Source organism: Tenrec ecaudatus, chromosome 15 (assembly GCF_050624435.1).
Source record: "Tenrec ecaudatus isolate mTenEca1 chromosome 15, mTenEca1.hap1, whole genome shotgun sequence".
Lineage (NCBI taxonomy): Eukaryota > Metazoa > Chordata > Mammalia > Afrosoricida > Tenrecidae > Tenrec > Tenrec ecaudatus.
Window position 1 is genome coordinate 63,287,773 of NC_134544.1, and position 16,418 is coordinate 63,304,190.

Genomic DNA, 16,418 nt, shown 5'->3' on the forward strand with positions numbered 1-16,418 from the left:
ACTTGACTTGCTGAAAGTGAGGAGGAATGACACACTTGCTGGTGAAGAGCAAGGATTGTACCTGCCGTGTGGATGACAAATAACATAAAGAAGGCCAGTTGTGAGGACATCTGAACCAATCTGTAACATCATGCAAAATGGAGAAAAGGTTGAAGTTGTCAGACATTTTGTCTTGCTTGGACCCACAATCGATGCTCATGGAAGCGGCAGTCAAGAAATCAAAGATGAGTTGCCTCAGGTAAAGATGCTGTACGGGACCTCTTGAATATTGAAAACCAGGTGTCACTCTGAGGATTTAGGTGCACCTAAACCGAACCATGATACTTTCTATGGCCTCGTATGCATGTAACAGTTGGACATTGAATAAAGAATACCGACGAAGAATCAACCCATTTGAATTATGGGGCTGGAGAAGCATATTGAGAAGCATGGGCGGCTCCAAGGACAAACCAATCTCTCTTGGAAGAAGTTCGGTTAGAGTGCTCCTTAGAGGGAAGGATGGTTTGTCTTACATATTTTGGACATATTGTCAGGAGAGAGCAGACCGTGTTCCAGCGGTTCTCAGCCTGTGGGTCGTGACCCCTTCGGGGGTCGAATGACCCTTTCACAGGGGTTGCCTAAGACCATCGGAAAACCCATATTCAGGGGCATACATTTGAATTCTGGTAGTGGTGAAGAATATTGAAAATATTATGTTCCTATGAGTCAGAATTGACTTTTCTTCAACTAATCATATAAACATTTTTTATCTTGGAAACATTTGCTGTTCACACTTTCTTTTTAGGAGAAAAGAATTAGATGCAGACACCATCTCATGAACAAAGCAATGTAACTCTTCCCCTCCTTATGTGCTCTCATCCAAATCCACCCACAGCCAACATGTACTTTGTGCCAAAATTTCCACATGTGGCTTTGCCTCCTGTCCCCACCACCCAGGAATAGACACCATCTTTTGGGAAAAGAGCATGATTTGGCTTTGTTTCTGGTTTCCTAAAAGATGGGTCTTGAAATTTCTGGAGCAATCAATGAGTCTTTTCTTCTAAAATGGCCAACAGTCAAATATGCACAAAATTATTCGGACTACACAATAAGTGGGGCAACTAGCCTCAAGAAGGAAGGATGCAATCAATCACGCACAACCGTCGATTGGATAGATCATGTTGGGCTGCTAACCACAGGCCAACAGTTGGAAACAGCCAGCCACTTATCTATCTATAGGAACGCTATGAGTCAGCATCTACTCAGTGGCAACAAGTTTTGTTTTATAATGAGAGATTTTTGATAGATGACTAAGCCACAACATTTTGTAGATTATTTATATTCTTGGAAATGGGAGTGGACAATAAACCCTAGAAAGCCAAAATTCTGTTAAGGCACGAATTTAAAGATAGAAATCTGCCGAGGAGGGACACCATAGACAACCATGTCTCCATAACAACCCACGGAGGAGACACCCGCAAACTACAGAGCCTCTCCGAGCTTGGAGAGAAATCTATTTTTTCAGGGCTGTTATCTGGTGGCACGGTGTCTGTGTGCTTGGCACTACCCACAGGGCAGCAGTTTGAAACCACCAGCCTCTGGGCAGGAGAAAGACAGGACTTTCTACTCCCAAAGAGTCTTAGAAACTCACAGCAGCAGCGAGACCATGTACTATAGCGTTGCTAGGAGTCGTCATGGCATCGGTGGCAGTGTATTTGAGAGCAGTTGTGCAGACATTTAGTTGTTACTAGCTCTTTCTTTGCCCCCGTTTGAGTGGGTGCATGTGTCGCAATGCATCACAATGGAGTTTGAAAATTCAAAATGGACTCTGTATCAAGGGCATCTGGAATACTTAACATAACTAGTTGGGCATGCACACAGCCTTTTTGTTCTTAGTCTGAATCCCAGGTTAGTGCTTGAGCAGCCATTTGAGGTTACTTAGAAGTCACTGTGCGATTGCTGGGAATGTCTCCTAAACTCGTGGAACACGCCTTTTTAGGGGGAAATTTGTGAGCTGGAAAACACCGGAGTCCGACTTTCCAGCTTTTATGAGTTATTTTACGATGTCACATCGTCTCTGATACTCCTGGTCGTGTCTGTTACTGTCCCGCATGGCATTGTTTTGGTAACCTCTGGTTTCTCTGTGTATTTATTGCCTGCTTCCTTGGTGAACTTCACTTTTACAGTCGTTATTTCTTCCATTTACTGTCTCCAGCAGCAATCTTCACAAGTTACTGATTGACAGCAGGTCAATTCACCATGTTGCAGGTGGAGCTACAGAAACAAGGAAAGAACTGCGAGTGGGAGATACACATTATTGTAAATTTTAAAATGAGACAAGATTCTTTTGGGGTTTTGATACCTGGCTATGTGGTCAGCAGTCATGATTATGTGAGCTTTAGTCATTGTCACCAGGACTCCAACTTTGAACTCAACTTAGATAAAATGCATTTAATTAGACACTTTCGAAAACTACCTAGCTACCATATATACTCTTGTATAAGCTGAGTTTTCAGCACATTTTAATGCAGTTTCTGTGGTAAAATTAGGTGCCTCAGCTGATATTCGTGTTGGCTTATACTCGAGTATCTTCGGTAATTTAACTACTTCTTTTCATAAGCGCCTCTGTGTATTAATCTATTTTTAACCGAATTATTCCTAATAGCATACAGCCCTTCATTGGAGGACTTGCAATGGGCTTGTGTGAGCATAGCCATATGGGTGAAGCATCACAAAAAACCCTCAAAAGTATATGTGCCGCTGTAAGAGCCTCCAGTAAACTGCTCTTAACTATTTAAAAATTATATATAAATATATATAATCTCCAAAACCAAACTCACTACCACAGGTTCTATGCTCACTAATATCAACGCCTGTGGATTTCTGAGACTGCCTGTTCACAGGAGTAGAAAGCCCAGTCTTTTTCCTGTGGAGTTGTTAGTGGTTTCGACCTGCCTACCACTACACCACAAGGGCTCCATCTATATCTATCTATCTATATATTTATCTATGTATCTATCTATCTATATATTTATCTATCTATCTATATATCCCTCCCTAGATGTGTGTGTGTATGGATAGAGACACACAATCTTAGAGACATGTATGACTCCTGGCCCGCCCTCCCATTATGTCCTAATGGACACACACACACACACACACACACACACAATATAAGGTGTTGTAGGTTCTATCCATTTATTGCTGTGGCTGTTATTGCTAACTATACTAGTTCTTCTTTAGAAATTGGAAAAACTTCACAATGGGATCATCATGAGTTGGTGTGTTTCAGTGGTCAATGTAAGATAAAATAGAGACAAGCTTTTATAGATCACACTGGAGTACAATCTGCAAGCAGAAAACTCATATACAAGACAGATAGTCAAACCTTGAGGCACAGGTGACCCTACCATATAGACATTGCAGAGCCTCCAACTTTATTAGAGGCAGGCTTAATATATCGCTTGTATGGTCATCTGAAACACATGACAGGATTATACAAAGAGACAGTTCACAATTCGAATTTACAAAGAAGCATTGACACATCAGCCAAGTTACTCACAGAAGGGAGGGGAGGATGAGACTGGGAGCATGAAGTAACTGATAAGTTTGCAGACTGCTGCCTTCTGCAGCTTTAGTGAGCGATCAGGAGAGACAGACCAGCCAGGCCAGATTCATCACCTCTCGTGACTGAGCCACTATCATTTTCCCAAGGTCCAGGAACTGTAGAAGGTGTTGCTCCTTTCCTATTTGCCTGGGTAGCAAACAACTTTCCCCCATAATTAGCCTAATACCAACACAACAAAGATCAATCTAAGTAACATCAATGGGGGATTTTCAACAATTCATCTGAATTTAGAAGTTGACTATTGAATTAGAAGGCTTACAAAGTACTTAGGAACAATTTTTTAGTTCTCATATTTGATAAGGTTGGCTCATACAGTTTATTTAATTTCATAAGTTGTGTTTAATTCAGCAATATATATCCCCTTATCATGGTAATATTAATAGCTCTATAATATAAAGTGATTAACTGAACGCAATAGCAAATTACCCAAAACAAGAAAATATAAAATACTTAATTTCAAGGTACTAAATATATACTGGATAATCTAAAAGTTTAAAGAAATAAGCAGGGTTTTTTTCTGAAGATGGTGAAAGCTGTTTCAATTTTTCACGCAAAAGTAACCTCACCACTTCTAGATTAACTCCTATATACATACAAATAGAAATTGATTTTATGAAAAATTATATCTTGATTATCCAAATGAAATATATATCTATTCAGTCCAGATTTACTTGACGCTATTCTTTTTTTGACTCTATATTTTATTGAAACATTAACATAAGAGCAAAAATATCCACTATTTTAATTATAGTTGAATGTTTAATATATTGGAGGAAGTTAAATAAAAGTAGAAAGAATTCAAACAGGTTTGTATTTAGGGGGTAGCAATAAGGTACACCATGATTTTTCAGACTGGACAAGCTAAGAATAAGCCATCTTCTGAAAGAAGAAAAAAGAATGAGCTTAACATTCTGTAGAAATAGCCTTTCCCAAGAGATGGTATGTAAATAGATTGCTGATGGAACTTTTTAAAGTATCTACATCCAATCAAGGTGTTAAGCAAACGCTCCCAAGGATGAGAAGGTAGAAGAAAACGGGAGCTAGAGGAATAGGGTCTCAATAGGCTGACACGGCCATCGGGTTTCCTGCAGAGTCGTCCCTCTATCCTCTAGGGAAAATGGTTCCGTCCATTAGACAGTGTCACTGGTTGACACGACTCATTACGAGGAGGCAGCTCCCTTTGTTCTGATTTCACGGTCACTTACTTACCTTTCAATGTATCCTGCCCTCCGTTGTAGATTGTAGTTAAGGGTGGTGATTTTAAAAACTCTTTTTGGCATCTATGATTGTCAGTACAATTGGCCTTCTTGTTTGTGTGTAGTTCTCAGAGTTTAATAAATTCTGGGGTCATGAAAAGAGCACGTGCCTAGACCTACAATTCTGAGTAGACCCATTTTGTAAACTTGGTGATCCTACCATCATTTGTATGCTGTGATATATCCTGTCCAATCAGCTACCTTCTTCCATGGCAGACCAATTGTAGAGACAGGAACAGTAGCCACTCGGAGATGTGGCGCAAGGAGCATTCAGAGGCTAGTTTATAGCAATTAATTCAAACATCAAAACAGAAGAGATATTAAAATAAATAACACATCAACTACAACAATTGGAACAAGATAAGCAAAACTAACCATGAGACCTTAGAAGAAAATAAATAATAATTATTATAGCAGAAATAAATGAATTAGAAAACATTTTAATTCTAGGAGAAAATGCAAATACTAAATATAAGTAATGAAATGGGTGACATTAAACAGAACCAACTGAGATAAAATATAGTCACATAGTACTGTGAAAAATTGTATTCCATCAAATTTGAAAATCTAGAATGGATAAATATCTAGAAATGCATTCCGTACTTAAATGAACACAAAGTGATGTATAAAATCTCTATAAGCCTACAGCACAAGTATAAATAGATTTTGCCATTAAAATTTTTTTCCCAATGTCAGAAAGTCTAAGACTGGATAGGTTTGCAAGAGAATTATACCACGCACGTAGAGAATAGTTAACACCAACTCTATATGAACTATTTCACAAACACAAATGGACAATAGTCTACCAAATTCATTTCATGAAACAATTATAACCCTGATATCTAAGCCAGGCAAAGACATAACCAGAATGGAAATTTACAGACTGATATCCTTGATGAAAATTGACACCAAGATTTTAAACAGAATTCAGCCAACAGAATTCAACAAAATATTAAAATTAATACATCACGATCAAGTGGAATTCATACCAGGATGGTTTAATATTAGAAACAAAACTCTCTTTATTTGTAGATGATATAATCCCATATATAGAAAACACCAAAGATTCCATTTAAAAATTGTTGAAACTAATTGAAAATTAGAGAATGATTCCATTAACAAATGACCACCAAAGCGTCGTATATAATAGGAAGGAGCTTCAAAATGTTTGCGAGAAAATAGAATGAAAAGATAATAGATTTCTTCCAAGAACTTATTGAGGTCCCTCATATACATGATTAAGGATAAAATAGAATGGTCCTTCAATTATAGGAGATGGTGATGGGAACTTTCCCCAGGAATGATCATATTTTAAGGATTTCTGTTGAGGGCACTCTGGTTTTTTATTCTCTGCACTTCCTGAGCCTATGGGCAGGATGGGGCTCCCACTTTGGCTAAGAGCGATGGATAAGGGAACAGAGAATTCCACAAGAGAGTTAATTATCTTTTGCCTATATTAGGTTATTATTTTATCTCTCTGCCCATCAGACTGTAAATTATAGGGATACTGAAACCTATCCATTCCCTTCACTATATAACCCAGTAACTTGTCAGATAGATACTTAACAGAGAGTGGGGGGAATGAATGTACTGCTAGAGCTGCCCAGAGAACATTTGAAAACCATTCATTTGTCAAAATACCTGACAGGATGGCACTTTAACCATCTGGAATCCATGCCCTTGCCTCTACATCTCACGAGGTTCCATTTCCCTTCACATATTTTCCAAAGGTTCCCTGTTAAATCTCAGTAAGAATGACCTTAAATCTTATCTACCGCTTTTACTTAAGAATGTCGATTTCTTCTGTAGAAATGGATAATCCCCGGGTGGAATGGTTTCACGGTCCTGATATCCTTAAACCCTCTCAGGTCATTCTTCTTCTCGCTTCTCCATGATTCAAATAATTTCATTTCCTGATAACTTTTCATACTCTCCAGTCTTCATTACTTTATAGTTCTGCGTACACACATACACACACACACACACACACCACACACTGTTCTATTTCCAGGCACGTTTCTGCATGTTACATTGGGCTGTAGAGACCAAAAGTGTACACAGATTGTCCTGCTGAATGTATATTTGCTCTATGTCTCATATGTAAAACACATCAGCAGGTGTTCACAGCGCACTGATTACTGGCTCATAAAGTTCTCTATGGAAAATCATGGTCAAGTTCAAATCACGACCATGTGTAAGAGATTGATAAACTGTTGAGGGGATGGAAGAGTGCTAACATGTGAGCCTTTGGAACAGTGACTGTCATAAATAAGTACTCAGTAGCCTTGTTATTATTTGTGTTATTTCTGTCATTTTAACTATTACTACCACTATTAATTACTTTACCTCTCAGAAAATGTAAAATTCAGCGAGTCTCATCCCCACATGGATTAAACCTCCCCTGAATCACCTCTGACCAAAATCAAAGCATGTGAGTAGCCTGGCTATCAGACAGAGAGCTTTGTAAAATTGACTGTGGCAGATGTAGTTAGGTTAAAATATAACATCTTATCATTTGATATCTCCTTTGATCCATTTTAATGTTTCTGTTTTTAATATTTTCTGCATTCTCTCTTATTGAGGTTTTTGTATGCTTTATACAGACATGTTTTTGTTTGTTTGTTGTTTGCTTGCTACCTGGATTGATAATTGCCTAGGGGCACAGCAGGAAGTTTTGGGGGAAATGGGTCACTAACAACAATGAGTATAGAATAATATGTTCTGAAATTCATTGTGGTAATGGTTGAACAAATCTTAATATGACCGAATGATTGATTTGTATGATACATAAAATACATGCCAATAGATGTATTAAGGAATTCAGTGAGGCACTGGGAGCCTATGCTAGGGGTAGAAAAGAAAGAGAAGGTTGACATGGGGTACAAAAATGAATTGAGATGTCAGAGTCTTTCTTATTTCATAACTAAGAATAGATTTATATCGTAATGCCTATCGTGATTCTTGGCACATGTCAGATGGTCAATAAATATTCATTAGATTGGATTGTCTTTGCACAATCTATATACACACATTCTCTCAGCAAATCACGTAAAAAACATCATAATGGAAGGCAGTCGAATAAAGTTAAGTGTCTGTTTTAAAAGGACTTCCTTGGAGAAAGCTTCCCTGCCACTTTCCTCTAGGGAGCATTTCCCAAGCAAGTTTTGGAAACTCTAGAATTGTTCCTAGAACTCACAGACCTGTATCTGTGCGTAGCGCTGCAAGTGACAATACCTTGTATGATGATGTACCACTTTTATGGGGGATGTACATCTCTAAATGTGCTCAGAACATCCCTGAGATAGTTATATAATCTATTATCAAATTGCGAGGATTAAGAGTGGAGGGGTGGAGTTTAACCTGTCCATCAGGTCACAGCTTGATGACCTAATTTGGAGGTGCTAAGGGTATAAATAGTTCACTGGAGACGGGACACACACTCACTCCCTGGGAGACATTCCTGTGGAGAAGACACAGAGCTACACTAGTGCCCTGAGCTGGAGGAGCACATGGAAACTCCTACCAATGCTGAGATGCTTACGATGCCACTGGATCCACAAGACTTTGCACCCACTGCCCTGTGATCGTCCTACATCTGGCATCATTGCATGTGTTTTGTGAGTCTGAAGAGGACTTTATAGATTGGTATGGAACATATGGGCTAATATCAGACTTATGGACTTGATCTGAACTGGGCTGGGATGTTTTCTTAATATACGATTACTCTTTATATAAAGCTCTTTCTTATACACATATGAGAGTGTCTATGAATTTGTATCTCTAGTCTATCCAGACAAACACAACATCTGATGAAAGTGATCCAAAGCTGCATAGTTGGCTAGTGATTGATGACTGAAGGCCTGAGGAAGCAAAAATGATGAGTCTTTGATAAAACATCCAACACTGGTCATTGAGTAGCTCTAATACTTTAACTCCACAAGTGTAAGAACAGGAGTGTACTGCTCGTTCTCATCATCCTCCGGAGCTTTTGCCTCAGTGAAGTGTGACGGGGATGCACACCTGAGCTGTGGCAGCTCCCAGCTGACTCCGTCTTCAGACAGTGCAGAAGCACGTGCCTTTCTTTCCCCTGTCTCCTGGAGCCTCTGAAGCACATAGTAGCTTTTACTACAGCACAATTAATGTGTCTTTCATTTTTGCTGTTTCTGTCTTACATGGACTGGCTTGTGGTCCTATAAAAACTTACTTATTTAATATGCTGTTCAAATATCTGCTTCTCCAAGAAAACTGACCCTAATAGAGACATGAGCATCTTTATAATATTCACAAATGTAATCCAGCCCCATAATACCAGATCCCTCCATGATCAAAAAGATCATCTCAAGAATGTAATGATACTTGCATATTAAAAAGTATATATTCCATTGAGTTGATTCAGACTCATGAAGCCCCTGTCTGTGAGTAGGATTTTAATACTGATTTTTTTAATACTGATTTTTAATAGTGATTTTTTTATCACTGGATTTTTCTTCTGAGATGCCTAAGTGGACTCAAACTTCCAATTTCAATTAGGAGCCAAGTGTATTAACTATTTACATCAGCCAAGGACACTTTGGCATTGTTCACTATCTAGTTGGTTCTGATTCATAGTGACCCTATATGATAGACTGAGTGAAATAAGTGAGACATAGAACTATAAATATGATATATTATACCTCTGACATATCTAAAGTAGGCAAACAAACAAACAAACAAAAATTTGTTAGTAGTGACCAGGAGTTGGGAGAAGATTGAGTGATGGAGAATTAATGCTTAAGGCAACTGAGTTTCTGTTTATGATCATGAAAATATTTGGAAATAGGTAGTGATTATTTCACAACATGGCAATTAAAATTAATGTCTGAATTATACATTTAAAATGGAAAATGGATAAACAAGCGGCCATCTAGCTCAGAAGCAACAAAGCCTACATGGGAGAACACACCGGCCTGTGTGATCACGAGCTGCCAAAGGGATCAGTTATCAGGCATCAAAGAACAAAAAATCATATCATTGGCTGCACACCTTCATGATAGGATCGCTCAAGACAAATGGGTGCATAAGCAAATGTGGTGAAGAAAGCTGATGGTGCCCAGCTATCAAAAGAGATCGTGTCTGGGGTCTTAAAGGCTTGAAGGTAAACAAGCAGCCATCTAGCTCAGAAGCAAAAAAGCCCACATGGAAGAAGCACACCAGCCAGTGCGATCATGAGGTGGCAAAGGGACCAGGTATAAGGCATCATGCAAAATAAAAAAATAGATATATATATATGCATATGTGTGTGTGTATATATATATATATATATATATATATATATATATATACCATATTGAATGAAGGGGGAAGTGCAGAGTGGAGACCCAAGGCCCAAGTGTCGGCCACTGGAGATCCCCTCATAGAGGGGTTTAGGAGAGGAGATGGGTCAGTCAGGGTGCGAGGTAGTACCGATGAAGAACACAGCTTTCCCCCATATCCTGGATGCTACCTCCCCCAACTACCATGATCCGAATTCTACCTTGCAGGGCTGGATAGGGCAGAGGTTGTACACTGGTACATATGGGGGCTGTAGGCACAAGGAATCCAGGTTGGATGATACCTTCAGAACCAAGGGTGTGAGGGGCGATGCTGGGAGAGTGGAGGGTGAGTGGGTTGGAAATGGGGAACTGATTACAAGGAACCACATGTGACCTCCTCCCTGGGAGATGGACAGCAGAGAAGTGGGGGAAGGGAGACTCTGGATAGGGCAAGATATGACAAAATAACAATGTATAAATTACCAAGGGCACATGAGGGAGGGGGGAGCGGAGAGGGAGGGGAAAAAAAGAGGACCTGATGCAAAGGGCTTAAGTGGAGAGCAAATGCTTTGAGAATGATTGGGGCAGGGAATGTGCAGATGTGCTTTATACAATTGATGTATGTATATGTATGGATTGTGATAAGAGTTGTATGAGCACCTAAGAAAATGTTTTTAAAATGGAAAACGATGTTTTACTTATATTTTACATATATAAACATATATATTTATATTTAAGTCACTTTGTCCCTGAATTCATCCCTGACTATTCTGTTAAAATCACACAATGCATTGACTTAACCAATCCCATTGTTATTGTTAGGTACCATCAAGTCTTTTTAAAAATTTTCCTCCACTGCATGCACTTATTATCTTAAAACATAATCTATCTTTTCTTCTTCTTTTTTTTGGTTGTTTCCTCCTACTATAAGTGTCACGCAGACAGGTTTATGGTCCATCTTGATGCCGCATGAGTAAATGAATGAATGAATGAATAAATAGATGGATTTAACAAATCTATGTAAAATTAAAAGAAAGAAAAATGTCCTGGCCAAAATAAAACATTAACTGTGCTATAGCAATGGTATCATGAACAATTATTTCTATAACCTATTAGTGTGTGGTTTAATACACTAATGTATTAAAAATGTAAAAAAATTGATGGTTTTTAGTTATTAAAATAAATCCATATTTTAAAAGGAATATTATTTAATGCCTACCTAATTTATTTCCCAAGTTATTTGCTAGGTAAAAAGGGATGTGGCAGGAAAAAGTCAACAGCAAAACAACACAAAAAAGCTCATCATATTTTCTTAGTAGATCTTCTCTTGATATTTTCAAGGGAGCTAGATGTTCTTATGTATACTTGTTATCTGTTGCTTGAAACCATATTTTCATCTTTACCTTTTAATGATATCTTTGTTTCATACAAATTTTACAGAACTAAAGTTGAATAACCAGTTATGAATTAATTAAAAGATTAATGAAACCTAATCTAAATGTTCTTAGGTTAATTACCTTTAATCTAAATATTCCCCTTTCTTTCACATGGAGCCTGCTTTTGGTTATTTATGCTCAGTGAACTTTCTGCTGGACCTCTTATTTTTAAAAACTGACTAAAATTTATCAATCATACACATTTTTGGACTACCGTATTTAACATAGTTATTAAAAACTAAAATGTGTATTAGGTGCAGTTTAGATTAGGCAAAAGACCCAATGACTACATGTCATTACACACATAGAACCCAGTGGCACTACTACCCGGTGTAAGCATTCACTGTGAGTTAGAGTCACATGGCAATGTGTTTTATGACACATGCTGGGAGAATTACATTTGGAAAAAAAATTTTAGCCATGTAGTTAAACTACTTGATATTTAGTCAACTATGACACATGGTATCCCCACATGTGTTAGAGTAAAATTTTTAGTGACTGATTTTTAAAAAGTAAATTGTCAGCTATTTCTTACTTGGTACTGTTGGGTGGACTCAAATTTCCAATTTTTCTGTTAACAACCAAGCGCATGATCATTTGAACCACTCTGATTGTAATTAATAATGCCCCTATGGTCTCTACTCAAGTCCTCCCTCAACACAAGAACACTTTGCTCTAATAACCTGGCATTCTGTAATGTTTACCTTCCGAACCCGATCACTAAAGTCCAAATGAGTGCATAAGCAAATGTGGTGCAGAAAGTTGAAGGTTCCTGGCTACTAAAAGCATCTGGGGTCCTACAGTCTTGAAATTAAACAAGGAGCTATCTAGCAGAGAAGCAGCAAACCCACATGGAAGAAGCACTCCAGCCTCTGTGATTGTGAAGTGTCAATGGGATCAGTTAACAGGCATCAGATGACCCCAAACAAACAAATATATTGGTGCAAATGATGGAGGTTGGAGAGGAGACTGAAAGTCCATCTGTAGACAATTGGACATTCTCTCGCAGAAGGGTTACAAGGAAGCAGCAAGTCAACCAGGGTTCAGTATAGCACCGAATGAGCACACAACATTCCTCTAGTTCTTTAATACTTCCTCCCTCCCACTCTCATGTCCACCATCCTAACTTACAAATACAGCTAGGCAGGAACATATACACTGGTGCAGATAAGAGCTTTCAACACATGGAATCTAGGGCAGATAAACCCCTTAGGGATAGAAATGGGAGTAGTGATACCACGAAGGTGGAGGGAAGGGGAGGAGAAAGGACAGAATTGGGAAACTGTCTATAATGGTCGGCATACAACCCACCCCCCATGGGATGAACAACAAAAACATGGGTGAAGGGAGAGAGTGGATGGTGTAAGATATTAAAATAAGTTACAATTTATCAGGGACCCGTGAGGGAGGGAAGGTAGCAGAGGGAGGGGAAAAGGAGGAACTAATACCAAGGGCTGAAGCAGAAAGAAGATGTTTTGAAAATGATGATGGCAATATATGTACAAATGAGTTTGATGCAATTGATGTACGGATTGTTATAAGAGCTGTGAGAGCCACCAATAAAATGATTAATTAATACAAAATAAAATAATGGCCCTGTGTACAACATAAATAAACACTGCATGGTCCTATACCATCCTCATAATTATTGCTCTGTTTGAGTCTGCTTATTGCCGTCACTGTGTCAATCCATCTCTTTGGAAGTCTTTCCTTGTTTGCTGACTCCTCCAAACATAATGTCTTTCTTTGGGAACTGATCATATGTCTGAAATAAGTACTTTACAGAATATTCTAAAGAACATCCCCAGGAATATTCTGGCTGTACATCTTCCAGGACAGATTATTTTGTTCACTGATGACTTTTATGGTATGTGAAATACAGGTAGCCTCCTTTTCAGCATCACAACCTACATAAGAATCCACAGTATGACAAACTGACAGATGAAGATGGAGTATATGCTTAGCCCCATCATAAGGCTTTGGTGACCATTTCTAGCCATTTTCTTTACAAAATGCATATTAAGACAAAAATCCCAGAAAACTTAATGCTGTTATGATAACAGGATGGTTTTCCTAGGAATAAAAGTTAATGAAATAGCTACATTTAATTTTTTTAACAGTCCAAGGTTCATCAGTGGACAAAGGCCCAGCACTTCAGAGTTGTATGGCTCTGGAATTTCATGCCTTCGTAGCACTACAAACCCTGACTCATAGGAACTCTGGAGGACAGAGTCAAACCACTCCCTAGAACTTCTGAGCTTGTCATATTTATGGTAGCAGACGGCCACCGTTTTCGCCCAAATGTGGCTAGTGGGCTCCAACTGCTGACCTTCAGTCAGCAGCCATCTGGGCTCCTGGGCCTTATGAAAGGACTTTTGAACCTTTCATAAGCACCACACATTCCCACTTAACTAAAACTGAAGTTGGCAGTTGTTCTTCTACTCTAAGCACATTACAGTTGGCAGGAAGTCCCTAAAGCAGTTGGATCCTGGACATTACCATTCCATTTGTACATTTCCATTCAGTGACCCGAACAAGCTCCCGTCAAGGCCACTTTGCAAGGTCTGGATTCCTTTCTCAGTTCAGCTAACCTCAATGAAATCATGATGTAATTCTCTGGCAAAGTGTGCTTGCCAAGAGACTTGTACTTGGCTGCCATCTCACTAGTAAAGCGATCACACATTTATCCTGATGCAATGTCTGGGTATTCAAGATAGAAATGTCAGGAGCGTATGTTAGGATATGCTGCATGATTGGGCCATGGCCCCACATCAAAACCATCCCTGAATTTTTTGTCCGGACCACAATGCACTTGCCTATGCCTATTGCAAGGTGCATGTGAGGGCGACACATAGGTGCAGTAATTCCTGGAGCTGGAGAAATATCTGGCCCTAGGGAAAGTACTTTGAAAGTATAGTTACTAGTAATCCCAGAAAAATGGAAATCTCTGATGGAGACCTCTGGCCCCTTTCAAGGTCCATACTCCTATTTCCCTTTCCTTTAGAGCCACAATTAAGACAAGCTAATGACTATCTCCCCACTACACACTGCCCCCCCCCTTTTGACCTTTGTGACTGTATGTGGCCATGTCAGTAAACTCTGGTCAATGAAATGTGAGTTGAAATGATGCATGCACCTGTGGAGTTGTGCACCTTTCTCCCTTTCCACTGACCAGATTGTGGGGAGAGGCAGAAGAGTGAATGAAGCATGATGATTATAGAAGCCAAATTGGTAGCATGTCCTATGGAGACCAGGCCTACAACACCGTATCAGCTCTGGTCTGTTTGCACTCACACTGTAATGTGAAGTAGAAAAATATTCTTATCTTCAAGCCACTGTTATTTGTTATGGCTTTTGTTAAAGCAGGTGGATTCTAATAGGTGGAGTCTAACATAATCCCAAAGTCAAAAACCGGAGAGGTAAAAAAGTGGTCTATCGTGTTGGCATTTGTATGGTGTCTCACATGGCATAGATAGGCAGGCAAGAGAATGGAAGATAAGCAAAGGTCAAAAATGAGTACTAGTTCAGTCCAAAGGTAGTGTTTCAGGACAATTGGGTGAAGGCCAATTGGTGAGCACTAAGGATCATTAGGAGCAACCACCTAGTGGAATTGAAGACTCAATGTCATGGTTGATGTACCTTAGCTCTTGCTTCATGGAGTAGGCTTTGTGGGTTGGAATAAACTTAGATGATTTCTGTGCATTATAAAAACATAAATGAAAGCAACAGTTATTCAACCTATGGCTAAATAAAGCACATGACAAGACTTCAAACAGTTCTGGAAAAATGGAATTAAAGATAATAGAAATTTTCCACTAACCTGTTGGGCCTCATATAACCATTTTATGTTCTTATTTAGTATTAAATTCAGATCATCTTTGATCATTATATGATGAGCTCACAGTTGAAAATATCTGTTGGATAACATCATTAAAATTCTATATTGATTTTCTTTTTTGCATTTTTTGACTTATTCAACTAGATTAGAAAAACCAATCAATGGTAAGGAATCCCCTACCTGTTAGTCACAAGAGGAAGCGAAAATTATTTTCAGGCATACATTATGTGGGGTTAATAATGATTTGTTAATTATCTTTCTAATTAGTTTTATGATTAAATTTTGTATGGGATCTTCGGTGCACAATCAGAACTAATTTTGTACTGCTCTAGAATCCCATGGAGTTTTCTTTTGAGTCATGTAAAGAGCAAGATTTTTTTTTTGCATCCCAGGAAAAATGTTAATGACAAAATTAATTAGAAAGAAATGACACCCACATTCTTATTAGAATAAAGTCATGATACTCACCATCAAAATTAGGAGCATGAAATATTTTAAAAATAACTTTCACAAAATAAGTAAGACTGAATTCTGAGCATTCAGTGTGGTATTAGTATTTTCTGAGTGAAAATGTCACCTTCTTTCAATAAATCAAAACAAAAAACTTTCTAGACTAACTCTCTTGCTTATGTAGTTAAACTGCTAAAGATAAATCATAGTACTTCGGGCTTCAAATGAGCATTTTAACAATCATTAGGCAAGGTTCAAATGGCCATATCTTTAATATATAAGAAATATTTTTGGATTCTGGAAATGGTTAATGCCCTCAGTTTCTAATTGAAAGACCGGTAATTGGAGTGATCTAGTAGTGTCCTGAAAAATTAGCCATTTAAAAAGAGTTCTATTCTGACATACATGGTGTCACCATGAGTCAGAGTCCATTTTAAGGCAATTGGTTTACTTATATAAATGCACTAACTGACCATCTTTTGGAGTCCTGATGGTAGGGATTGCCCAGAACTATCCCTAGAATACAGCACAGTATGTTAA